The sequence below is a fragment of the Otolemur garnettii genome, unplaced genomic scaffold, assembly GCF_000181295.1.
Source record: "Otolemur garnettii isolate 467f Iridium unplaced genomic scaffold, OtoGar3 scaffold00012, whole genome shotgun sequence".
Classification (NCBI taxonomy): domain Eukaryota; kingdom Metazoa; phylum Chordata; class Mammalia; order Primates; family Galagidae; genus Otolemur; species Otolemur garnettii.
In genome coordinates this window covers 15520925-15527869 of record NW_003852407.1, presented here as the reverse complement: position 1 = coordinate 15527869, position 6945 = coordinate 15520925, and the positions used below count along the sequence as shown (strand labels likewise).

Genomic DNA, 6945 nt, shown 5'->3' with positions numbered 1-6945 from the left:
ACTCTCTGTACCACTTCTGTAACATTTCTGTATTTTTTTTTTGAGACAGAGCCTCACCATCTGCCCTCACAGCACCCTCAAACTCTTGGGCTTAAGCAAGTCTCTTGCCTCAGCCTCCCAAGGAGCTGGGACTACAGGCACCCACTACAATGTCCACCTATTTTTTTGTTTTAGCCATCATTGTTGTTTGGCAGGCCCAGGCTGGATTCGAACCCACCAGCTCAGGTGTATGTGGCTGGCGCCTTAGCCACTTGAGCCAAAGGCGCTGAGCCTCTCCATCTTTTCTAAGGCTGCATAATATTCCATGGTATACGTATTCCACAATTTATTAATCCATTCATGGGTCAGTGGGCACTTGGGCTTCTTCCATGACTTGGCTATTATGAATTGAGCTTCAGTGAACAATCTGGTACAAATATCTTTGTTAAAAAGTGATTTTTGGTCTTTTGGATATACACCTAGTAGAGGAATTCAAGCAAATTCAAATTATCTTCCTTAGTTAAATCATTTTATTTCTAAATTTTTCCAATTCTGACTTATATTCTTTCTTGTATTTTTTCTCTTTTATCAATTTTGAAAAAGTATAGGTTACAAATTTGGCCAAATTTGATTTGTTCTTTGTAGGTATGTTGTCTGGACATGAGTCCATTGTCTGTTGGGATGTTGTTCAACCCTGTACAATAACTCTGCAGGAAATTTGGCCTTGATGTTTTCAAGGTTTTTCCTTATTATTACTCTGCATGAAATTTGACCTTGATACTTTTATGTTGCTCATATTTATATGAAATCAGTTTTTCTTGGTTCAGAGTTGTTTTTCTAACTTCACAGAGCTGCTTTATCTACTGTTCTAGTGTAGTGTTTAGAAATGTAACAAATTGCGTTCTGAGATTTCTGGGCTCTATTCCTGTCTCTCACTTTTATTTTGCCCAGGTCTTTCTTTTATATTATTGTCCCTGTCTTGCTCCATTTTTTTATTCCCAGCAGTTTCTCCTACACCAGAAAGCAGCCCTGGGGACAAGTTTTAAGAATTTATAGGGACTAGATTGCTTTGGATATTTCAGTTTGAACCATGGGTCCAGTTACTTGCTCAGTATTGGATGGGTCTGTAGGTCTCTATTTCAGCAGCTGTCCTCATATCGGCCTGCTATACTCTCCAGTGGATACCTACTGGCTGTTTGGGATTCTCCTTTTAGGAGAATCTATCATACATATTTTAGCCTGTCCTCACCTGCTTCTATTTTAGTGCCAATGGAATTGTTCTTACCCATTTGCCACTTGTATTCTGACATTTGTCATTGTGTTGTAAAAGTTGTAAATTGGGTTTCTGTTTTGCTATCTGGTACCTTTTTTTTTTTTTTTCTTAAACAAAACATCCCTCTCCAAAAAACCAAACAAAACTAAGGTTTTACTCTGTCGCCCAGGCTGGAGAGCAGTGGCATGATCACAGCTCACTACAGTCTGGGCTCAAGTGACCCTCCTGCCTCAGACTCCTGAGTATGGTTGCTGTTATGAAGCTGGTGTTTTGATATTTAGAAACTCTATTTTGGGATTCACATACAGTTGTAAGAAATAGGCTCTTTGTTAGTTGGTATATTTTTGTGGAGATTTTTGTAGAGATACAGAAAGTATGTCACGGCCTCCATCTTTATGGAATCTTCCCTCCATGGGTCATCTTTGAAAGAATTTCCTAAAAATTGTAAATGACAATTCAGTTTACCTTTATGTGACCCCAAAACAATAGTAAATGGCTTTAAAACAGAAGTTTCCCCTTCCCTACTGTGTAAAAGAGGACTGAGAATTTGCATTCCAGGGCCAGTGTGGTGGTTCCCAGGGCCGTGCTTTGCTGTTGTTGGGTCTGTCACTGTGAGCAGATCCCCCCACAGGTCAGGTGGGCACCTGGAGTGTTAGCATTGCCTCGGCATTCTAGGCCACACACGGAAGGGAGGGCCGATGAAGGGTTTGTCCCACCCTCTCAAGGGACTTTCTGGAAGTTGCCCACACACTTCTGTTTACATCGCATTAGCCCTAATTTAGTCACATAGCTGCAGAGGGGTCATGGAAATTAATTCGTTTAGCTGGCTCCGAGGGTTCTAAGTAGAACCGGGGTTCTGCTAAGGAGAAGAAGGGGAGAGTGGATATTGAAGCAGGCAGCCCAGAAGTGAATGGGGTTTTCCTGGTGTATGCTTGCACACAGACATACAGAAAGTGAGTCAATGTGCGGGAAGCGAAAAGGACATTTTTAATGTGATTTTAATCTTAACATATTCTTCTCATTAAATTTATGCTTGTCTGCAAATGAAAACAATTCAGTGCTATGAACTGAACCTTTTGCACCACAGCTTGTGATGCTGACGGCATCTCGGCGCAGATCTCTAGTCTCTTGATGGCACTGGTGGAAGGGGAGAGATGTCTCTCTTTCCTGCATTCTAGCAGTGGTTTTTAAGTTCTTCTGGATATATATGCAAGAGTGGACTTTTCTGGATCAGGTTGTAATTCTGTAACCCCTGATTTTGGAGAAGGGAGATATAGCTGTCCAATATTGGTTTGGATTTCAGTTGCAGTAGGTTCTGGGAATCTGAAGGGAGTGGACTCAAAGTCTGAGTTATGATGCTCAGGACATGTCAGGAACAACCCAGGGCAGGTGGGTGCCCGCTGCATGTTAGTGCCACATGCAGAATTGGCAGAGCTTTTAGTCAGTGGCCAGTGGAATCCCTCTCATCCACGTGTACCTTGTGTTCCCTTTGACCTTTGCTCCAAGTTCCTACCAGGACAGGTGAGAAGACTCTGATCATTTTCATGATAAAGGTACATGCTAGGGTCTCTGAGTCCCCCTCTAAGGGAATGTTAGTATGTTGTAGGAGGGTGGTATTGAGTGGAGATAGGGATTAGAGGAGGTTGTGTGGCCCATGGGAAGGTTAGGGTCTCCTGGCCTTTGGTCTGAGCACCCTTGGGTCTAGCTCCCAATTCATTCTCCTGGGAGATGACACTGTGGGATTTTTCTGATCTAGGAGTTGTATGTCCAAAGCTTCCAGGACCATAGGAAGAGTTGGAGGGCCTTGTGTTTGACATCAAGCAAACAAAGGGACTCCACCTTCTGGAAAGGGGCTGCTGGTCTTCTGCAAACTTAGAGACTCCAAGTACCTGATAGAGCACCAGAGAGTGTAGGTCATGTGCTTCTTCCCTCTGTGGCCCTGGATTTCCATCTGGCCCAACTTAAATGTGTTTCTCACTTGTCTCAAGGAGGGCAAGTGCATGAGTAAAGTGCTAATTCATCCATGTTGGTTCTGATCCAGGCCATGCCAGGCCTTCATCTTTCCAGCCTGCACCTTCTTTTGTGACTATACAATGCACTTGGACATGACTCGAGGCACATTTGAGTTTTCTGGTGTATGTGAATCAATTGTTGTCTGGTATTGAGGCACCTGAAAGCTCCTGCAGGTTGCTGTCTCATGAAGTAACCATGGTCAAGAGTCTGGTAGTTCCAGCAGAGATTTTGGGAACTCCTGTAGCAGTCAGTCTTTGGGGTCCCATCTAATCCCAGAGTGCCATTTGGGTAGATGGCCCTGGGGAGTGCTCCTGGGAGCAGTTTCTTCAGCAGGCTGCACTTTGGGGCTCAGGGTGTGCCCAGGGGTGCTCTGTGGCCTTCTAACCTGTTTTTTCTTGCTCCACACGTATTCTTGGTGACCCTGCCATGGGAAGGTTGTCTGGGCTCAGATCCCCATAGAAAGCTATTGGTGAGAATCCAGGATTTACTCTCTACAGCCACTGCCAGGAAGATGCTCAGGATCCCCCCATCCCATCTAGGAGGAAGATCAGGCAAGGACACAATAAGAGGACATTTTTAGGTTTAGGGACACAAGACAGCTGATGGCCCAGCAGGCCAGGCTTCTGACCGAGGGCTCAAGTAGAGTTTGAATTTGTTCCTTCTGAACCACAGAGTCCATTCAGTCACCTTGAGAACATAAAATTGTGGGAATAAAAACTGAGCAGGAAGAGGGGCTGAGGTGTGGATCCTGGCTGTAGACATCCATCACCTCTTGGCTGGCCACGTATCTTTCTATAAACTGAAATGCCTTTCTCCAGCTCTGCTTTATTCCTAACAGAGTTTATGGATGAATTTAATTTCCAACGTTTATTTTTGTATGTTATAGAACCCTAGAAAAAACGGTACTGGAAATAAAACATGCTTTTGAATAAATGATAAGTTTTTATGCCTAGAAGTGCTTAGTATTTAAGTAAGACTTAAAAAATAATTATATAGTGAAAAAGTAGTTACTCTAATACATTATTACCTTTGTTGTGGAATTAAAAGAGAAATTGAAACACTGTTCTTGCCTATTCCCCTTCTAAATGGGTAAGACAATTTGTTTTTCAGTCTCGTTGGCTCCAGCTCGTTAGGGGAGACCTTTAGGACCTTGCCACTCAAATGTGGTCTCCAGGCCAGTGGCAGCAGTATCACCTGGTAAGAAGTGCAGAATCTCATGCCACACCCAGAGGCTGTGTTTTCTTGAGATCCCTGGGTGCATCATGAGCCCATTCCAGTCTGGGAAGGACCGCTCTGGTTGCTCTGAGGGATACCTCTGTGAGACTGGGGCAGGGGGTGCCTGTGGCCTGGGGAAAGGGACTGGCAAGAAGGAGGGGCTCTTCTGAGAACATCCACCAGAGATGAGAGCAGGACCTGCCCTGGGAATGGGGACGGTGGCTGGGGCGCAGAGCCCTAACGAACACAAGGCAACAAGGAGATGGGTGCCCACAGCCATCTCTGTCGGGGTGGAATCCTTTTTTCTCCAGGGGCAGCGGAGGAGAGGAACCACCTTAGAAGTATAGCAAATGGTCAACAAAGAAAGGGGATCAGGATAGTGAAGGTATTTGACATTGAGGAGGAGAGAGGTGGAGGAAAGTGTCAGGGCGCTGGCCTCAGTCTCTGTGCCTTGCCGTGAAGGTGAGGGACTGGCCTTCTGCTTGGGGGTGGTAGGGGGTGGTAAGGCTCACATTCCCCAGAGCCACTGGAGAAGGAGCCGTTTGCCAAGTTCTCTGGAAGGTATGACGTATGGCCTGTGCTGAATGTTAGTGTGTGCCCACCTCCCCATACATTGAAACCTAATTCCCAATGCAATAGTGTTAAAAGGTAGGGCCTTTGGCAGATGATTAGGTCATGGGGACATTGTCCTCATGAATGGGATTAGTACCCTTATGAAAGAGGCCTCAGGGAATGGGCCCTCCCCAGACACTGAATCTGCTGGCTCCTTAATCTTAGACTTCCCAGCCTCAGAACTGTGAGCAATACATTTCTATTGTTTGTGAATTACATGTCAAAGGCATTTTATTAGAGCAGCCAGAAGGAACTATGACAGCTTGTCATTGATGAGGATGCCTTTCTCAACTGCCAGGAGCATAGGAAGGTGGGGTGGGCAGGGATCTTTAGAGAACACTAGAGCAGGAGGCTTGACCCCCATGTTCTTGCTCTATGCACAATTTCCTGCTAGTATGTGGCTTTGGCTGGGTCACTGTACCTCTCGAAGCCTCATTTTCTCTGTTTATAGAATGGGCACAGTGACATCCTGTGCTCTCTGGGCTTTTGTGAGAATCAGATGCAATAAAGGAAGGAAAAGTATTCTGAGAGGTTAAGTGTTGGAAACCTGTAAGGGAGGTTTATTTATTTATTTATTTCAGTTTTTGGCCAGGGCTGGGTTTGAACCTGCCACCTCTGGCATATGGGGCTGGCACTCTACTCCTTTGAGCCACAGGTGCCGCCCCTGTGAGGGAGGTTTACTCTGGCCCTCAGCTTTCATAGATGAGGAGTCTCATGTAGGAAATGTCACATAGTGTACGGTACAGGACAGCCATAATTCCTGGCTAAGCAGACATGATTGGCCATTTTGCCAGTTGATTAGATTTCCAAGTAGAAATACGTGGATCACACGGGATGTTCACATACTCTATTTACTTCTTGGTTGTTATGCACAATTCTGGTATGAACCTTTGTGTACAAGTGCTTATGTGGGCATGTCTTCAATTCTTTTGAATATATTCTTTTAAAAATCCATTGGTTTTATTTTAGACAGGAAACTTAAACGTGGTGCCTTTGAAAGTGTGGTTGTTCACTTTTAGCCCTGAGAATAGGACAGTCCCACAGGGAATGTGGCCTTGGGAGCAGGCAGGAGTGGAGAACAGTCCTGAGTCACCTGGGCTTTGTCATTTTTTTTTTTTTTTTTTTGAGACAGAATCTCACTCAGTTGCCCTGGGGTTGAGTGCCATGGTGTCATAGCTCAGAGAAACCTCAAACTCTTGGTTGGGCTCATGCAATGCTCTTGCTTCAGCCTTCTGAGTAGCTGGGACTACAGGCATGTGCCATTGTGTTTGGCTAATTTTTCTATTTTTGGTAGAGACAGGGTCTTGCTCTTGCTCAGGCTGGTCTGAACTCCTGACCTCAAGGAATCTGCCCACCTCTGCCACCTGGAGTACTAGGATTACAGGCATGAGCCACCATGCTCAGCCTGCCATTTTGTTTTTTAAAGCAGATAGCTGATAAAGCTCCAAGGGTGAGGAAGGAGGGCCAGTCCTCTCTTGTTCTGAAGGCAGTGAAAAAGGCTGCAGACAAGGGCTTCTTGAGCAGAACCTACTCACTATGGATCATAAACACTGACAACTGCAGGAAGCCTGAGTGCTCATCTTGGTCAGTGTCTCTTATACACACACCCCTACCTTATCTTTCTGGCAGTATTTTCCCATATACTACATATATGTATAATACATATGGGAAATACATATATATAGTTTTATCATCATATGTAACATAGATTTTATCATAATATGTAACAATTTTATGATAATATATCAGATTTTTCTCATGATATGTAATACATATTTATCATATAATATAAAATGTAACTTATACATTTTATTTATTAAGGTTTGGCCATTAAGTTCATGAACTCTTCCCTG

At 44.4% G+C, this 6945-nt stretch overlaps 1 protein-coding gene across 1 annotated transcript in view; it reads left to right on the top strand.

Moving 5' to 3' along the window:
* The window catches only part of FHOD3 (formin homology 2 domain containing 3), a 468593-nt gene that overhangs the window by 105001 nt on the left and 356647 nt on the right, over nucleotides 1-6945 (top strand). The gene's annotated exons all lie outside the window — the stretch shown is intronic.